We start from the raw sequence: 19,431 nt of genomic DNA, 5'->3' as shown, positions 1-19,431 counted from the left end.
ATATATCTAGTTGGAACAAAACAGATCAGCTTTTGTAGGTTTGCTCAAAGATTACCTTCTCCATTTTCTTTTTCTTTTTCAACAGGAAGATCAGGAAGAAAGTTAAGCTGTTATTGCTACTACTGTTGTTTTCTGCAGCCCAGGAGAAGTCCTGGGATGCCAGGGAAAGTGGGAACATGCCAATGGGAGTATTTCTCCCAAGTCCTCTCTGAGGAGTTTTCTCGCATGTGTTGTTTCCTGAGTCACAGGGATTTGTGCCGGGAACGCTCGGTTATCTGGAAGATGAAACAGCCCTTACTGCCGACCCGAATGATGATGTCCAGGGAGCAGCACCCCAGCCCTGCCACAGCCACTGGGTGGGGGCCAGGGCAGAGGGCTCCTGTAACAAGTTGTAGGGCTCTGCAGGGCTCCCCAGAAAGCCCCCGTCAGCGCCAGTGTCTGCCCCTCGCTGGCACCCAGCCCCTGGCAGCAAGCAGGGTGTTTCTCCATGGGCATTTGTCCCTTCCTGTCTGGGCAAACAGAGAGATTTCTCTGCATGCTGGCAGCCAAACTGGGGATGTGGCTGGGTAGGGCTATGCCTCCCCACATCTCCGTCCCCGTGGCACCCCCCCCGCCAGTGGCACCGCAGTCCCAATCAGCCTTTCCCCAAATCCCCCCTTTCCCCCCCTCCAAGGTGTCAGGTGTGTCCTGTGCGGGTGGCAGGAGCTGGAGGGAGGTGTAAGCCCTGCAAGAGTGCCTTTTCCTCGGCCTCCTGCCCACCCTGCCCTTCCTCGCCCTGCGGCTGCTCGGGTGTCCTTGCTCACCCTCCCCTTTGGCTCCTGCTCGTTTGGCCTCGCTGCTGCTTTAATTTTAGCAATTCCTTGGAAAGAGTCATTTTCCATAACTCAGCTTGCAGCGAAGCCCTCTGCCTGCCAGCTCTGCCTCCTCACATGTGTTGCTGGCGTGCCCCAGCAGCACACGCCTGCACCTGCCCAGCCAGGCCTGCCTGTCCCAGCCTTTTGCACACCAAAAGCCTCACACCCGGCTCCCGTCCCACCCCCCGCTTCCTTGGCACATCTCATCCTGGCACTCCCAAATTCCGTCGTGCCACAGCTGGAGTGGGCACCCTGGCCTGGCTGCATGGCCACCTCAGAGGCTTCTGCCTTGTCTCCAGTCGTGCACAGCACAGGAGGACGTCTGTCCCCCTACACGTGTGACAGGTTTACCTGCGATGGGAAACAGGGAGACCCCACATGCCAACGGGGCACCGTTGGAGGGGCAGGGTGGGTTGCTGTGGGGGTGCGATGGATGAGCAGGTCACATCCGAGTGGGAAAGGTGGGTGCGCGTTGTGGGCGTGCTGTCTTGCGTGTGCATCGCTTGTGCCAGACAGCATGGGAGCAGCCTCGCCTGCGTTGGGCATTCAGTTGTGTAGCCTGTGTGTGTGTGTGTGAGAGAGGGGTGAGTGCGATGCTCTTATTTCAGTCTGCATCTGCTTGTGGTGCTTCCGTTGTGCGCTCCTGGGGTGGGGGAAAGCTTGTGCAAGGGGGTGCGTCACTCACAAGTGGGGTGTGTGCGAGGGTATGCATGGAAATGTTGGTGTAGCGCCTTCATTTGGGTCTGCATCTCTTGATTTGGGGAAGTGTGTGTGTGGGGGGGGGAGTGTCTGGAGGGAGAACAGTGTGTGTGACCCCACGGGTGCAGGGCACGCGTGAGTGTGCGTGTGCGCGCAGGGGGGCCGTGAGCATGCCGCCTTCACTGGGGTCTGCACCTCGGGGGGGGGAAGTGGGGAAGGGGGGGTGACTGGCGGCGTGCCCCCTACCCCGTGCACGCCGGGGCTGTGCGGTGCACGGCGTGGGTGCTTCCACGAGTGTGCTCCGCCGTGTGCATTTGCACGGGTGGATGCCTGTGTGCGGCACCCCCCCTCCCGCTCAGCATCCGCGGGGAGGGGTGTGTGTGTGCGGGGGGAGAGCCTGCGTGTGCAAGGGTGTGTGTGGGGGTGGGGGGTGTGTGTGTTGTGTGTGCGTGTGCGTGTGTGCGGGGCGGGTGCGCGCCGCGGCGGGGCCGGGAGCGCGTCCCCGGCGCTGTGCCGGGGGGTGCGGGCTGAGCTCATCGCTGGCTCCCCGGCGCTCCTTACCAGTGGCTTCTGCGGTCACATGGGTTATGTGCTGGAGTTTAAAAGAGCTTATAGCCCCCGAGCCGGTGCAGAAGCAGCCGGTGGTTGCATGGGGTAGCGCCGGGAGCGGCGGCGAGGAGGGGCGCCGTGAGTACCGGGGGCGGAGGGCGGTGCGGGGTGTCGTCCCCCCACCCCAAGCACAGCCGCGGGACGGAGGAGGAGGAGGCGGGGGGTCAGCGGAGGCGAGCCCCGGTGCCCGCCGCCGCCTTTTTGGGAGGCGAAAAGGAGGGGGGGTGGTGGTGGGGGTGCGGGGGGGGAAAGGCTTGTTTCCACCCCCACACACACCCCGCCGCCGCGCACCTTTCCCCACCGCGCCCACGCATGTCCGCGCCCCCCCCACCCCCCCCACCCCCGCCAACCCCCACCCCCCCATCCCACCGCCGGGGCAGGGGGGAAGCCCACGAAGAAACAATTTGGGCAACTTACTTTCCCTGCTCTGCCGTGTGTGTCCGGCCGGGCGTTCCCGGCCGGGGGAGGGATGCGGGGTGGGTGGGGAGGTACCAGCACACCCCCACCATCACCACCACCACCCCCCCCGACCCGGGGCGGCACGGCGGGCACGGCGGGGAGGATATCGCGGCCGCTGGGAAGGGCATCAGGTTGAAGGCTGGGAGAGGGATGAGCCCTCCTCGCCCGCTGCGCCGCTCCGGCGGGGCCGGAGCCGAGGTTGCCGGGTGGCTCTTTGTAAACCGGAGCCCGTGGATTTCCTGGGCGGGAGAGCAGACTTTTTTCTTTGGTTCTCCCAAGGCGCAACCTGCCCTTTCCTCTGCTGTGGCAGCGCAGTTTTTTATTATTATTATTATTATTATTATTATTACTATTAGGGGTGGGGGGGCGATTTTATAAGAAAAGTGTCTGCTTGGTCCTTCTGTGGAACTGCTCTCCCTGGGCTAGGCAGTTCATCCCGAGCGCGAGTACGAGGGCGGCTTTCCAGAATTGCATAATACACACCGATCCCTTTGCTGCACAAACTCCCTGACATTTCCAGATCTTGGTGACTTCCCCCACTGCAATCTTAAAACTGGATTGGGACTCCAACCAGCGCGTTGAGCTAATTTGTGCTGCCTTTGCTGGGGACAGAACCTGGTCTGCATGTTTCGGCTTCCCTGGCTCCTCCAGCAGTTCTTTCTTAATCCACTAAACTTTTTTTTGGTATAAAGATTGGCATCTCTCCTTCTCTCTCTTAGAAAGCTCCTTTCTTCCCTACCCCTTGCTTATAGATACATGTGTAGGGTCTGTACAGGTTGTAGAAAGGGGATTGCCTGCAAAGCTGTTTGATTTCTTTTTCACGTCTCTTTGTGTTTCGATTTGTGGGATAGTCCAGGAGGTCTTTTCCTCAGATTGCTTTTTGCTCAGGAACTTGCTGACTTCTGCAGGGATTTTGCTAATTTGACTCTGCCCGTGCCCACTCTCCATGTACGCGTCTTGTTTACCTCTGCGAGGGACGGGACCTGCACACGCCAATGCCGGTCCTGCCGGCCGTGTGTGCAGGCAGCGAGGCAGGGACACCGGGCTGCTTCCTGCGAAATGTGCAAATATGTGGGAGCAGCCGATCCTACTCCCTGCCCTGCCACTCCATGAGGAGACAAATCTTTGCCGTGATGGCTGGGGATGTGCAGGGGATGCTCGTGTCCCACCAGGCATCTTGCTGGGACCAGGTCCTTGGCCCAGAGCTCGCTGGGGAGGGCGGACTTTTCCGAGACGGGCTGTGCTTTGGAAATGAGAGCCCTGTGCCTGGCAGGCTTCTTTGCAACAGCGCTTTAGGATAACTTCATCAGAGCCTGTTGTCAGAACAGGCCAAGCCACGATCTGACGATCGTGCATTATCTTTGGTCTGACTTACCCTGGGAGGATCTGATCCTGCCAAGGTGCTGCATCCTCATCCCCATGGAAGGTGCTTGGCACCTCCTGGACTTGGAAAAGAAGAAGCTCTGGTACCTCTCGGAGCTGCAAATCTCTTGATGCACATACACGTACAAATAACTGTGCAGCCCAAGGCTTTCGGAGACGTGGCTGACTCTCCGAAGCCGGCAGCAGGAGTTTTGTGGGTGTGAGCCCCGGCTCCTGGCCACTCTCAATTAATTCCCCGGCAAGCTGGAGGAATGCATCCTGCTCCAGCTCAGGCTGGGGCTGGGTATGCGTCTGGGGAGCCTGTCTCTCGGCTCTGTCGTTTATTATCGCTGCCGCTGCCATTACGCCTGACAAATGGGAGTTGCTGAGTAATGTGCTGTTTGTGTGTAAATATCCGAGTACTCGCAGCTGAGCTCACTCCTGTGACTTTGCAGGAAGCTGTCTCAGCACCTTTCCCCCCGTGAAGACCTGGGAGAGCAAAAGCATCCTTCTGCGGGGACCTTCCCACCTCTCCCAGAAGGATTTAGCCTTCTCTCTCCACCGCTTTCCTGCAAGCGTGAAGCCTCCATCCTCTCGGGTTAATGCGGAGGCCCTGCTGCTTTCCTCAGTGTGAGTCGGGGGCGGGGGGGAAAGGGCTGTGTCTGTGTATGTGTGCGTATGTGTGTGTGCACACCTTCTTAGCCACCCAGGCACAGCTGCTCCCGAGGGTGCTTGTCCTCGGCAGAAAGAGTTTTGGGGACTTTGCGTGTTTTGAAAGAGACAAAGTCATGCAGAACTAGGAAAGGAGTTTTATTTTGGGTTGTTGGTTATGTTTGGTTTTTTTTACCTACCTACTCAGTTCCCCTTAATTTCATCCCATCACTGCTGAAGATGCTAAATTATTCCTTCCCATATCGTTTTCATCCCATTTGCAGATTAGCATCTGACTGCTTCTGTCAGTACTCGTTCAGCCCAGCTAGACTGATCACAGCTCTTTTAATCTCCCCTTGTAAATCAATCCCTTCTGCCTCCTGATCATTTTTGTCGCTCATTTTTCTGAAATCCCTCCAATTTGTCCATTTTGTGTAGGTGACGTATGCCTGGCCCTAAACATGATGTATACCAGGCATGGCAGCGTGAGGGAAGGACACCTCCTCCCCTCCCACCCCGCTGGGGCTTGTGATGCTTTGTCAGCACTGAACTGAGTTACTTCCCCATTATTCTAAGCTATAGTCCCTGCTCGGTGTTGCAGAAGAAAGCAGCATACCCAGGTCAGTGCCCTGGGGAGAATTCCTCCAAATTTTGGCGATGAGGTGCCAAGGTTTGTTTGCATGCTGAGGGAAGGGACCGGTGCTCTAGGTGCTGCCTGTGGCGTGCCTGTCCCCACAAGAGCTCACAGTTGAATGAGGAGGGATGAGCCAAATAAGAGAGGGCAAGGTGCATCGGGGCTGCTGGACAGATGGGGAAACTGAGGCACATGCACGGGCTCAGCGCATCTTTCCTGAGCTCCTGTCCAGCACACGCCGCTTGTTTAGGTGCGTGGGGTCTGGTCCCAGTTGCACCCATTAGTATTGCAGCCAGCGTGGGCAGTCTCCCAGGAGATACTGGGTCTTGTCGCTTGGTCAGAGCAGGCTGGCAGGTGGGGATCCTGGGTTCTGGGACGGTTTTTGTGTGTTGCTTCTTGCGCTGATGACCAGAGCTCAATGCCACAGGTGCTCTCCTGGGGAAGAAGCAGGGGCTTTGCGCAAAGGCAGTGGTGTCTTGCATTCACGCACTTTGAAGTTCTGTCACCCCCAAACCCTGAGCTCCTCGCACCGAGCGTTCACATTAGCTGGAAGGACCGTGCCCTTCCAGGGACCATCTATTTTTAGGAGGAGTTGTATTCTGGACAGTGTCCACTGCAGATGCTCTGCCTCCTCCTCTTGGCCCCTCGCCAGGGACACTGCTCGGGCTATCTGCCGGTGGGGCAGATCTTGCTGAGGCTCTGCGGGGACCGGAACGGAGGTGGCGCCGTGCCGGCCACGGGTACACTTGGGGGGCTATCGCTGCCCCGGGGGTGGCGCGGGAGGGCCAGTGAGCTCGCGTTGCCCTTCACCTGAAGTGGTGGAGATGGCATTTAATGGTGCTGTGGGTACCAGCAGGACTCGTTGCCGGCTTTACCGTGGGATCAGCCAGGGCAGTGCCTGGGCCCGGTGGTACCGGTGCCGGTGCCCGGTGCCGGTCCGTTCGCCGGGATGACACTAGGGGGCACGAGATCTGCTGGAATCCCTTTGTCGGGGGTGGGGAAGAAGGATGCAAAGCCGCTCTTGACCCTCCAAGCACCTACATCGTCCCCCTCCCAGCAGATTTTGTAGGAATCCGAGCGTTAAAACCCCGAGGGCTGCCCCCCGGTAACTCGTCCTGCGGCGAGGGCAGGACGCGGCTCTCCGGCCGACGCTCCGCTGGATCCCTGCGTCCGCAGCCGTGGGAGCAGCAGGAATAAGGGTGGGAGCGCTCATCTGGCAACAGCTCTGAAGCGAGGGGGAGATGGATACAGCCAGAGTGCCAGGGAGTCTCCGGGGAATTTGGGAAATCCAGGAAAACACCTCGCATGGTTTTAATGCCTCTCCGGAGGCATTGTCCGGAGCAGGGATTAAGCTAGATTTGGGGTTGGCTTTCAAGATGAAGCGTGTTATGGTTTCATTTTCTGATGGATGTTAAGTTCATGCATGATGTCTCCTCAGGGTCATGTTTTCCCAAAGCAGCAGAAACTTTAGAGAGTCTGATTTAATGAATGGTTCTGATCGATCTGAAACATGGTGTGTGTGTATATATATATAATGCATATGTGTTCATGTATATATCTGGGTAGGGTGCAAAGAATGTGTTTTTGAAGGTATGTTTATGCATTTCTGCATACATTCAGCTGTAATATTGTCTTCTGTCCTTAAAATCTATTATTCCAGCTGTGAATGCATATATGTATATTAAAACACTGTGTACTGGAGTCTCTCTCTCTTGTTATAACAAACCTCGTGAAAAGCAAATAAAGAGACATTGTTCTCATAGGAGGCTTGGACGGACTCAATATTTATCTTCTATGAATTTTGATAGTTTTTGTTCAGCATGTTTGCAGTTATGATGGTGTGGTGTTTTTTGACTATCTACTTTAAATTTTGCGCTAGTGGGAAACTGAAAACATTCAGATCATTTCAGTTTATTCATTACTTAATGAAAACAGGAATCGGGCTTCTGGATTGAAATGTTGATGCTTGATAACATTCTGGCATATTAATTTCTAAATGGTTAGGCTTTTTTAATGCCTTCTGTCACCAGATACCAGACTCCTTTGCTGGAGAACCGTTTCTCTTGCAAGCCCCCAGGCAATATTTTTAGTAGGACACTGACGCATCACAAATACTCCCTTTCTCCTAGAAAAGGCTTTGCTGACTGTTGTTGAAAGTAGCACCAGGATGGCTGGAAATGAGAGATCAGAGGAGGACGATGCTGCTGCGTCAGTGCGGTTGCTTTGTGCCTTTGATGGAGGTTTTGTGTCCGGCCGTGCGGGTGCATCCCTGTGCGGATGCAAGGGCACTTCCCCAGCTGGTTTCTGAGCCAGGGCTGAGGACCAGGGCTTTATTTATTTTGAAATGCCTTGTGAAGTGGAAGGAGGTCCGTGAAGAAGTGCTGAGTCTACTTTTAAGTCAATTAGGGATTGTGTCCGAAGGCGTGACGTGGTTTGAAGAGGAGAGTGTGATTTGTCTGAAGGTGTTACCTAATTAGAGGGTATAGTCAGGGCTCTAATTAGCCGTGACACCCTAAAGATGTCATCGAAGCCCTCTTGAGGCACCGCTGCTCCGGCGGCGTGGCTCTGAGCTGTCTGGGCAGCCTGGCCATGCACGGCCAGGACTGCCGCCCTCCGTCTGGGAGGCAGCCCGGATGCCAGAGCTGGAAAAAAGCTGTTTTCCTTCAGGTGACTTGCAATGCCCTCTGGGGCTGCTGCCAGCACCGAGTGATGTTTCATAAAGTCGCAGAATGAAAGGCAAGCTGCAGCAGATGGAAAAATTAATACTGGTGCCCATTATGTGGGAAATCTCTCTCTTTTTCCCAGGGGGGATCGCTTTCTGCTGCTCCCCGCTCAGGGGAGGCTGGAGGAGGAAGGCAGTAAGTGTTTGCCATAAACGATGCTGTACTTTAGTCATGGCTGTGTTTGCAGCAGCTGGTGGAGGGATCGTGACCCCTCTCTTAATGTTGCCTTATGGAAGGGGCATGGGATCAACTGAAATCCAGCTTGCCCAGACCTGGTTGCATTGAAATACTATGCAACACACCCTGTGAGGGGGGAACTGGTGGGGGAAACAGCACAAGAAATGCTGGGAGAGGCTGATGGGCGGGCTTTGCCCCGGGACTGGAAGCGACTCACAGCCAGGACCTCCGCTGGCCCAAACCTAGGTGGTTGGTCCCTTTCTGAGAGGAGGGACTGGGGGTTAGTCTGGGGCTGCTCTCATTCCTTGCTTTTATCCGTCGAGTCAATTGGTATTTACTGCATCAGTTCGCTCCGCCCCTTGAGGAGAGGACAGTATGAGTTGCCGATTCCCACTAGTGATGCTAAAGGCCAGTTGGAGCCAGGTGGAGCCAAGGAGTTGCCCGGTGGATGAGTGTGGAGAGCAGGGCCCGTTGTCATTCTCAGCATGGGTGAGCGAAAGCATCCTCTCCCCCATCACAGCTGAGGTCCCCACCACTGTCAGAGCCCTCTGAATTGCCAGGAGGGTTTGAGTCTGCTCCCTCAGGACCCAAGTGCTCCCTGAGGGTGGTGCTCACCTCTGGGGGTAGCAGTGGCTGGCTCAGACCTCCTTGGGAGGAAAGAGCTACTGTTATTCCTGTTTTGATGGGAAGAAAAGGAGATCCTTGGGGCAAGGCGGTGTCAGCTGCAGATTTCACCAGTGCTGTGAGCAGCCCCGCTCTGCACAGGGACTAGTGGCCAGCTTTGCTTTTGTAGGCAGGATCACAGGCCCCCTAAAGCACACAACCAGGCACATCTCTGTGCTAGCAATTACAGAGGGATGTGCCTGCTTTTAATTATGTAGGTGTTAAACCAATGAATGAATTTTGTTCACAAAGTTGCAGCCTGGTATGTTCTGACTTCTAGTGGTCTCTGGTGGTTTTCTGGTGCACGGGTGAGAATAGTTTGGAGACTGGACATAGTAACTTGTAGGACCATGGATCTGCAGGGCTGATCCACCTGGCTATCCCTACTCCATGCTATTGCCATGGCTTCCAAGTGCTGCGGGGGAGAACCGCTTTGCATTTTAGGTTACCGTGGTGCCATTTTATAGGTGAGGGATGGGGGGGTAGAGAAGGTAGCTGCTTTTTGACTGCTGCATCTTCTTTTCTCCAGAAATAGCTTCATTTCGGGGTGACCACCGAGGCATCTTATTGCTACATGCTTTGCAAATGCCCAACAGCACAGCTAGGGATGAGCCAGGCTGATCCCTGCCCAAATCCCGTGCAGGCACAGCAGCTATTGCAAACTGCATGGGATCATCTGTGAGAGGTGTAAAGTTCCCTTTGCTGGAGCTTTTCAAGCTGACCAACGCGGAAGGAGGGATCCGCTGCTGCCAGCGTGCTCGGAGAAGGCAGGCTGGGCTGGGTTCCTTGGGGTCGGGCACGAGCATTCACTTGTGAAATTAAAGAATATTATGTACCATAAAACAAGCTTGTGTCTGCTTGGAATACAGGTACACACTCTGCACCATGGTCCTTCTGTCCACGGCCTAAAAAATGCTGGTGATAATGAGGACACGTCCTCTCCTGTGGTTAGAGCGTGGCTCTCGGATGCAAAGGGCAGGCAGCCTGTGCCAGACTTTGCCAATGTGCGATTTACCCTCCTCTGTGCATCTGAACTAAGGGCTTGAAAAATAAAATACAGTAAAAATGAGAGAACAAAATGCTGCTGCTGCTCTGACATTCAATCAAAAAAAGCTCTCTCCAGTTCTCCGGGCTTCTCATTTAGCAAGGAGTTCTAAAAATAACAGGGTTACAGCAGAGGTGCACCCACAAATAAAGATGAGTTTGGGGAGGGGACAGTTTTTGAGGGACCCGGCCGCTGTTTTCCACAGCTCTCCCGCCATTCGGAGCGGTTTCCTCTCTCCCCATCCCAAACCCCGGACATGTGCGGGGCGGCCGGTTCCCCACACGTGTTGCACAGACACGTTTCCGCGCTGGCTCTTTGTGCCTGCCCACCTATTCGCAGCTGGGGGAGCTGAAGCTGCTCTTTCTTGTGATTCATAAAAAAAAAAAAAAAAAAAAAAAAAAGAAAAAGAAGTCTGTCTCTGGATGGAGTTGTCTGTGCTTTTATTGACCTGGTTCCGGGAACAACAGAGGCTTTTCCGTCTCCTGGATGCGTGATTTCTGCAAGGGCTCTGGAGCAGGGGCCGGCCCTTGCTGCTGGTGTGTTTCCAGTCCTCCTAACGTGATTAGTTTGACAGGCCCATTGGGTATGTTGGCGAGTCTAGTTTTTATTTCGTGCATGAAAGTAAGTACTGTGACGGGGCACAGAGCACCAGCTAACACTGAAATCTACGCAGGAGGGAGCATAGTGGCTGAACAGTATTGCTTTTTTTGCCATTGCCACAGTTGTGCTATGCCACTTGGCAGAAACCCTTGCCCTTTTGATGGGATATTTCCATATGTCCCAGTTCCCAGAACATTTTGGGGGCTCTACCTTTGGGGCTGCATAGGTTGGGGTTTTTTTGCCTGGAGAATGTGCAGTTTGGGCTCTGTGAAACTCAAGTGTTGCAGGACATCCTTGGTGTGTGCCTGGGGGCTCCCAATGAAGGCATCCGTCTTCTAGACGCGCAGCAAGCTGCCGTCAACCATTTCTTATCCATGCACCTTGCAATGCTGGGCTCCGGTTTGATGTGCCTTGCCTGCTCCCAGCAATGCTGACACTCACCCAAGTTCTTGGGGCTTCTTTAGATGGGATGAGGACTGGGAGAGGGATCATCAATGTTCTGTATCCCAACTCTGCACGGTGCTTTTTGCTGTACAGACTCATCTGCTGCCCCCCAGGCCTTTTTGCTTTGGATCAGCAACTTCAGGTTCACCCTAGTTTTCTCCTTTGCGAAGCAAGGATGAAGAGTAACTTCTTCAACAGCCACGGTGGATCCTTGCCTTCAAGGACATGCAGTATATCTGCTTCCCAGTTTTGGCACATCTTTACCTGCAGTCAGGCCAGCAAGGTTGTTTTTTCCAAGCAGGGCTGCCTTATGCAGAGGAGAGAGCCAGTTGTGCACTGATGGGATTGCCGTCTCCCCAGCGCTGGCAAAGGGAGGGAGAAGATGATGTGACTCACCCAGTTTGGAGCAGTGGCAGAGGAAGTGGGTTGATGATTTTGACTTCCCCTCTCCCAAGAAGGAACTGGGATGGTCTGACCTGTGTTTGAGCCTAGGACCCAAGCAGGAGGTTTGGTTTGGTTTGGTTTGGCTTCTTGCACATCTGCATTCAGGCTTGGAGGGTTCCCCAAGGCTGCTTGCTGTACTACCAGGGTCAGCCTTTAACCTTGCCACAACCTGGGGTTGCAGGGAAGCATCATTACCCACAAAGAGGGGAAACTGAAACCTGGAGTGGCTTTGGGATTTCCTTGAGGTCCCAGAGGCAGAGCTGGTGGCAGAAAACCAGATTTCTGGAGTTGCTGACAGCTCATGCCAGCTGCAGGACACATTAGTAAATATTCTGCGTAGACCAAAGCAGGGCATCTGGCTCTGCGTAGCGCTGTGTGCTTATCTGTCTGTCTGTCTCTAGTTCTTCTGGCAGCTGAACCCCTAAGATGACATTTAAAGGCTTTACATTTATTCTCTCTTGCCAGTTCCAGACCAAATTTGCTGAGTTGTCAAGCTGAAGATACTTTTCTCCTAAGTGCTGGCCCTGCAACAGCTCACCCTGCTCCATTGCTGCCCTGGAGGAGTCCTCCTGCCTCTGCTGTCACTGGCAGTAATGGGTGGGGGCTGCAGCAACAGCTCAGCTGGTGGAAGCGTGAAGAGAAACAGATTTCAGCTTCCTTTTTCCCTGTTGCTCAGGCCATGCTGGAATCAGCTGGCGGCGGGTGTTGAAAAACAGCAGGCAGAGGCAGGGCTTGCACTGGAAAAGAGGTGCTGGGATGGAGAGGGAAACGGTAGGGACTTGCGTGCGATCCCTTCCTCCTCCTTAAGCCTGCCTCTGACCTAGGTCTTAGTGGGGAGCGTGCGTGCAATGAGCTGGTGGGTTCTCAGCAGAGTCCCAGCAGGCTGGGTGTCTGCCTTGAGACAGCCAAGGAGGAGTGACACTAATCAGTGGCTTGCCTGCTGGATTTCAGCAAGGATGGTGAGCACTTGTCCGTGTGTGGTGAGTAAGTTTCTCTCTTGTCCCCAGAGGCTGTCACTCTAATGCTTTGCCATGCTCTGCTGGCAGGGAGCGGCACCAGAGGATGCCTCTGTTGATGCTGTCTGCCTCGGGGACAAGCACAGACACGTGTCTCCAGCTGGAAGCCAGCTTGGGGAAAGGAGAAACCTCCCCAGAACATGCATTTGCAAGCTCTGGTGTGTCGTAGTCCCTCCCAGGAAGTCGCAACCTTCTGCCACCATGAGAGCTGGGACGAGAGGTCTCTGGGCTCAGTGCCCATTTCCCGGTACAAGAAGGGGAAGGTGCCACCTCTGCCCTGGAGCGGCTGGTGCAGAGAGCCAGGGCCTTCCCTTGGTCCCAGCACCAGCAGCCAGCTTCATCTTTGGTCCTCATGGCATTTTTGAGTGTTTTCTGCCATATATTTTTTAAATCCATCCCTTCTTCTTGTGCAAGCTTTCTCCCTGATCTGGCCCGATGATAAAGTCAATCCCGAGACAGATGTATGTTACTGGGTTTTGCCAGGCTCTCACCTCCCACATTACCCTCACCGGACCCTGCACAGTGTCTGTCGGGAGCTGCCTGAGCAGCATTTTCCAGGAGGGATAGCAGTTCGGAGGATACCACATAACTCAGTAGGGTGATGCCAGTTTAACCCAGCTAATGGCCCTCTTGCAGCCCTGGCACTCACCGCTGTGTCTGTGGAGGACACCAAGCTGCTGCTCGACAGTAGAGCCACGAACTGACCTGCATCTTGGCTTTTAAGGGCAGAGTCAGCACATGTGGATGGAGCGAGGCTGTGACACAAGCAATTACAGTGTTGGCTTCAACGACCAGAAGCCCGATGTTGCTCCTGTCACCCGGGCTAGGAGATGGAGAAATTTAATTATCATTCTAACTTCTTCCAGAAGTGACTCAGATGCCTCAGCAACAGACAGCTTTCTAAAACTGAAAGGAAGGGAGAAAAACAAAGGACCTCTCCTTTTGCTGAGTCCTGGCCAGTTAACCCTTTCAGCCGTACCATGCCCAGATGGTGTGACCGGGTTCTCTGGGGCTTGGGATCATCCTTCTGAAAACACCCTTAGACATGGCCATGTCCACAGAGCAGCCGGGCAAGACCTCCTCCCTTCGGTGGAGGTGGGATCTGCCCCAGAGAGAGCCTCTGCCTCGGTAGGACTCGGTTTCAAAGCCCTGCCTGCTCACTGTCCCCCCACTATTGCTGCTGTGGACATTAATTTTTCCCAGATTTCTGCTTCCCTTTGAATATCTCTGCTATGGATCATTTTCCTTGCATGTGTTAGCTGGTATTTTCCCAAAACTGAATCTTGTGCTATTTCCTGCCTGTCCTTCTATGATTTCTCTTTCTCCCTCTTCTGTTATGCCTAAACCCACCTTGGTCTCTGTTTCTGCTCCCTTTGGAGGAGACTGTTTGCCCCCTCTTATTCTTAAAGTCTGCAAGCAGGGAGGAATCGGCTGTTTAAAAGGCAAGAAAACCTGCCCACCTGTGTCTTGCTTAGCACTTCCCAATCTGGAGGAAAGGGACTCCAGCCCTATGACAGCCAGGGTGGGAGGATAGATCAGGAGCTTTGGGAGTGGGGAGAGCTGTGTAGGAAGGGAAGGGCTGCAGCAGGGCAGGCTGCTGGGGCTGGCAGGAGTTTGCAAGGGCTGTGGGGTGAAGGTCCTGGCTGCAGCGGTGGCCGGAGGTAAGCTGGGAGCTCCTCTACCGGGGGGTCTGAAGGACCGAGGGGCTGTGAAGGGCGTAAGGGTGAGGCTACGAGGCCGGGCTGGGTAAGAGGGGTGTAGTCTTTGTGGTGTTGTGGCTGGGATTTCGTGTTGGGGAGCGCAAAAACTAGTCAGCTTGCCCTTTAGCAGTGTTTTCCTACAGTTCTCTGTAGCTTCCCCAGGGGCTTGAAGCTACCCCTGTGCAATCTATTCCTGTGTCTGTGTGTGCTGCGCAAGCTGAGGCTGTACAGGCAGTGTGTGATAACTCTTTTTGTGGCTCCTTGTTTAGGTGTTGCCTCCTTAATTACTAGTTGTAGTCTTTATCTCTTCCAGCTGCTGCTCTTGTTGTTTGTCTCCCCTGAAGGAGCGGGGAATAGCAGCAAGTGGGACAGGATTACTGCAGACCCCCCGGCGCCCCGCTGTGTGCCCCGAGCTGGGGATGGAGCATCCTGGGTGTTGGGTCCTCTTGCTTTGCCCCAGTTCTCCTGCAGCTGGCTGTGCCGTGACACCTCCAAAGGGGGTGGGCAGCCTTGTGTGCAGGAGGAGGCAGAAACGGGGGTTTCCGAGAGGATGGAGTGGAAGGGGGGGCTTTTCCCATCTCAAGCAATGAGCCCCTTTGTGCACCCTTTTTTTTTTTTTTTTTTTTTTTCTTTTTTTCCCCCCCAGACCTTGCCTTCCTTGTACCCTTCGTGAAAACAGCAGGGCAACACTGCTTTTCCCAAAGCCCGGTGCGAGGGGACCACCACCTCATGCCACAGGCTCAGGAGCCAGACAGCGGCTTAAAGGCTAAATATATCTGCTGCTGCAGCTCCCGGCTTCTACGAAAATAAATCTTACAGAGGTAACTTTTTGCTGTGCAGTTCTCAGGGTTGGGTCTGCTGTGGTTTCCACTGAGATAGCATTTGGCTAACACAGCCAAACATGAGTGGAACAAGCCTGGAGCTGTACAGAAAGTGATAAGATAAGGCAGGGTTATGATTTGCCTGTCTGATCCTGAAGCTTTGTGCATTATTTAGTGTGTGCAGCAGGAGGTCAGTAGCCTCCTGATAATTTTCATTAGATTAGTCGGGCAGGATAATCACCTGCTCAGAAAAAAACAACTTGACACTGTCTGTTCAATAGTTGGGGTTTAACTGAAAATAAATAGTCTTCTAATTATAAGGACACTGCCAAGGTCAAGAGGCTCAAAGATTCACTTTCTTTTTTCCTCTGGTATGTTTACAGAGATCCTGTAATTCTTTGTGAGATTTTTTTTTTTCTCTCTCTCAAATTCAAAACGAGAGCTCCAGAGCTCTTAAAGGAAATTCAACACTTCCACAGCAGCGGACGTGAGTGGTGTTGCAATAGCCAAGTGGTGCTTGTGCCCCGCTGCAGCTGAGTGACCCCATGCTAATGAGCGGGGCACTGGTGAGTGAGCCAGAGTGCCTGCCGCCAGCCCAAGCAGAGATGCTCTTCCCTCCTCATCTGTGCTAATTGCGGGATGGATCCCGCCCAGAAGACCTCCTAATGTGGCAGAGGGTAATCAGTTCCTCCTTGGGAGCCGGCAGGCCAGCACGAGTGCCACCCTCTTGAAATGAGACGGTGCGTTGGCTCCTGGGGGTGACTTTGCTGCTGCAGTTAGCTGCTGCTTTTGGAGACCCCAAGAGAGAAGAGGTGGGAGTGAAGCTGATGCCCTGATTGGTACTAACGGGCTCTGTTAAGGAAGCAAATAGGATATTGTCCTGGTTTGAGAGTTTGGCACTTGTGCACTGCTAAATTGCCTGCCCTTTTCCACCCTGGAAGTGGCTGTGTTTGCTATTTATCTTCTTCAATCACGTGCAAAAATAAAGCCTGGAGGGGTCTTTGTCACCGTCTAATCTGGCCAGCGGCAGGACCGATGCGTGCTGGGTGAGATCTGGGCACGGCTTGCAGGTGCTCAGGGGAGAATCAGAGCTGGTAGTGCCCAAAGGGGTGGAGAGCTTGCTGTGTCCACGCTTGGTGGTGTGGTTCCTCGGCATTATGTTGTGATGGCAGGTAGCCTTGCTTTGAGCCAAGCAGGGGTGTGGAATGTATGGGGGAAGATCTCAGCTTGCTGTCCTGAGCTCGGCCGCGAGCCAGCAGAGCTGCTGGCTGTGCAGGGGGACTTCAAACCTGGTAGCCTACATGGCAGAAGAAGCAATGCGTGAATGTTTGTGCCAGCTGTGCATGGCTCTGCCATGGAAAAAGTGAGCTGATGATGTGGCCAGACGAGCTAGTGCATTGAGCCCTTGCTGCCCTCAAGTTTTGTCTTTCCCCCCCACCCCGCCCAGCCTAATGGCCCATAAGTGGGGATTCTCATCGGAGGAGCTGGTGGGGCTTGTGCCTTCGCTGGGAATCTGCTGCTCTCGTTCCCTGTCACAGGCTTTGACGGATGCCCGAGGGAAAGCGAGGGCAGGGCTCGGCCCGATGTGCCAAGTGACTGATGGTGTGGTCTGATGACTGACGCCACGTGTCCATGGCAGGCGTGCGGGTGCTCCCTCACTCTTCCTCTGTGGGAGATGGGAGGAGAGCGGGCTGCCTTGACAGCTTGTTTTGAAAGCAAAATGACTCCAGGGCTGGATTCCTCCCCCCGTCATCATCATCTCCCCCCCACCTTTTTCTTTTTTGCTTGACAGAAAAAGCATAACTCGTCTTTGTTTAATTGGTGCTTTGTGCCTGTCTCCTGACAGAACTCAGCAGAGAGGGGGCTGGCTGGATCAAAACGGCTCGAAGTTGGGAGGCTGTTATACGTCTGGCCTGCCTGTTTAAAACAAAAAAATTCAACTTTTATTTCTCATCGCCCTCCCCCCGCCTCTTTCTCCAAGTTGTAAGCCAGTTCTTCGTGCACCGTGACAGCCAAGCGGCAAATGCTGTTGTAAGCCCTCCTCGGAAGATGCCCCATCAGAGGGGCCTGATTGACACGGGGAGTGCCGGCAGGATGGTGCACCGTGTGCTTGACCTTCTGCTGGAAGTGGGGTTTGGAGCATCTAATTGGCACGTTCGTGTAAGGCTTCAGAGCCTTTCATGATCTTACAAATAAGACCTGCCGGTGCCTGGAACGCAAAGCAGATGTGTCGGGGATGGAGCTGGGAAGCGCTCTGTGCTCCTGGGGCAGCGCGGCAGCATGATGGCAGTGGGGTGAGCAGGTCCAGCAGATCTGTTTGGCATGGCTTCCTATGTGAGCAGGGCAAAAGTAGGGTTAGAGTGGTGTCCCCGCCACTCCGGGAGGGTTCCTTCAATCACCTAGTCTTAGTTTCCATCACTGTTGAACATCTGTGATGATACAGGGGCAGGTAATGTCTCCTCAAGGGGTGAGGTTTGCATATATGGGAAGAAGTCATAGAATCACAGAATGGTTCGGGTTGGAAGGGACATTAAAGATCATCTCGTTCCAACCCCCTGCCCTGGGCAGGGACACCTCCCACTGGACCAGGCTGCCCAAAGCCCCATCCAGCCTGGCCTTGAACACCTCCAGGGATGGGGCATCCACAGCTTCCCTGGGCAACCTGTTCCAGGGTCTCACCACCCTCACAGTAAAGAATTTCTTCCTAATATCCAATCTAAATCTACCCTTCTTCAGTTTGAAACCGTTACTCCTCGTCCTATCATTACACTCCCTGATAAAGAGCCCCCCTCTCCCATCTTTTTAGGTACTGGAAGTCCATGCCCTTGTGCTGTCTTTAAGCTCTAACTCTGGCAGAAAACAACAGAGGTTTGCCCATGCTTTGAGACCTGCTGGAGCCTTTGCAGGCTGGGCTTGCCCTGCTTCTTGCAGAGCAAAGGCAGCCAAATAGTTTGCTGCAACCTGTGCCTGGTGCCTGACGGAGCCGTCCTCCCTCCCAGGGGCTGCAGCTCCAATCCTGGACTTCTGGAAAGGGCTGGGTGTCTCCTAGAGCTGCTTTGTCCCAGCCCTGCCTGTTGGCGTGATTGGGTCCAGTGCCCCTTCCTGGGGACACAGGGCATGAAGTCAATGTCTCCTTGAGGTCTCTTCCAGCCGGATCTGTCCCTGTGCAGGGGGAATGCAAGAAAGTCAATTGCCTGGATTTTTTTGGTCTCTACTGTGGAGTTTGCAGGTGCTTCTGCCCTTCCCCAGACAGAGGTAGGTCCAAGGCAGCAACTTGCAGCTCGTTCTTGTTTTGGGCATGGCCTAGACCTGCTGGGCTGTGGTCCTAGCTCTCTGACTTGCACCAGCATAAGTAGCTTTTGGTGCAGACCAGCCCTGGGGCATGTGGGCCAGAGAAAATGGAGGTGGTTGCAAGTGGCTTCACAGCAGTTGGTTGGTCAGTTCTGAGGGATCAGAGCAAGCCTGGGGCTGGGGCGATGTTTCTGTAGGTGTTTCTGGGGCTTCTTCTCAGGATGATGGGAGCAAAGAGTAAAGTGGCTTGTCTATGAACGTTAGGCTGTCCCGTGGGCATCCTGGGGAGCCTTGCTTGAGGTGGTGAGCAGTGTTTTCCTCCTCACCACCTATAGCAAAGGGGTGCTGGGAAAGGGCTTGGAGGAAGACGCAAAGAGGCTGGAGGCTGGTGGGATCTGAGCGGGGCCCGTTTGCCCGAGGAAAGGCAGCTGCAATGATGGGCATGTGAGAAAGCAAGAGCCTGGAGGAGCTGGGTGCAGCTAAAGGGGGGAACGGTGTTAAAGTTGATGTCATTGGGTCAGGGGAGGTACTGTGGTAAGCAGGTGATGGTCAGGATGGGAGGGTAGCTGCTGCAGAAGCATCTGGAGAGAGAACTGGGAAATTGGCTTGTGCTGGGATGAATTGGAAGTGACAGCCAGGTCTCAGTGAGGAGATGTCAGAGCGATACTGCTACAATTTACTCTGCACAGCCACCAAAGGGCTGTGAATGGGGTCTCCTTAATGTTTGGTAGGTGCCTGCCTACAGAGGAGAGGGGAAAGGGCTGGACTGATGGAAGTCCAGAGTCACTTTACTGTCTGTGGTGAATGGTGCTGCTACAATGATCTTACCCTGCTCTTGAGACAGACAAGGAGGTGAAACACCATCTGTGAGAGACCAAAGCCCTGGTGGGCTGCACATGTTGTGAGAGATGGGGATGTTTAGATTGTGGACAGGGCTGGATGCCCAAAGGAAGAGGTATTTGAGGGAAGCAGCCCCTTGGGGCTTGTTCCTTATTATATTTTCTATGGGAGCTTTGGACCCTCTTATGGGAAGGAAGAAAAAAACAAATAGCAGCTCCATCACAGTAAAGTCCTAATTTGCCAAAACATCTTGTCCAAGGCTGTCTGCACTCTGCATGTAGGATTTTTCTTCACTTTTTTTTGGGACTGCTCCAGGCATCCTCCCTCAGGGGTGGTCTCTCTCTCCCGTCCACAGCCCTTCTTCTTGCAGCCACCCAGAGCCTTTCCCAGCTTGTTCTC

At 54.2% G+C, this 19,431-nt stretch overlaps 1 protein-coding gene across 3 annotated transcripts in view; it reads left to right on the top strand.

The window, feature by feature from the left end:
- Window positions 1-2,075: 2,075 nt before the first annotated feature.
- The window catches only part of CNTFR (ciliary neurotrophic factor receptor), a 212,554-nt gene continuing 195,198 nt past the window's right edge, over window positions 2,076-19,431 (top strand). The window contains exon 1 of one of the 3 annotated variants that reach the window (XM_054186256.1): window positions 2,076-2,240. The gene's annotated coding sequence lies outside the window, so the exon portion shown is untranslated. The remainder of the gene's footprint in view (window positions 2,241-19,431) is intronic. The other 2 variants (XM_054186257.1, XM_054186258.1) reach the window with 2 other exon arrangements.

Source organism: Rissa tridactyla, chromosome Z, assembly GCF_028500815.1.
Source record: "Rissa tridactyla isolate bRisTri1 chromosome Z, bRisTri1.patW.cur.20221130, whole genome shotgun sequence".
Lineage (NCBI taxonomy): Eukaryota > Metazoa > Chordata > Aves > Charadriiformes > Laridae > Rissa > Rissa tridactyla.
Note: the sequence above shows the minus strand (reverse complement) of the source record. Positions and strands in the feature narration are given on the sequence as shown.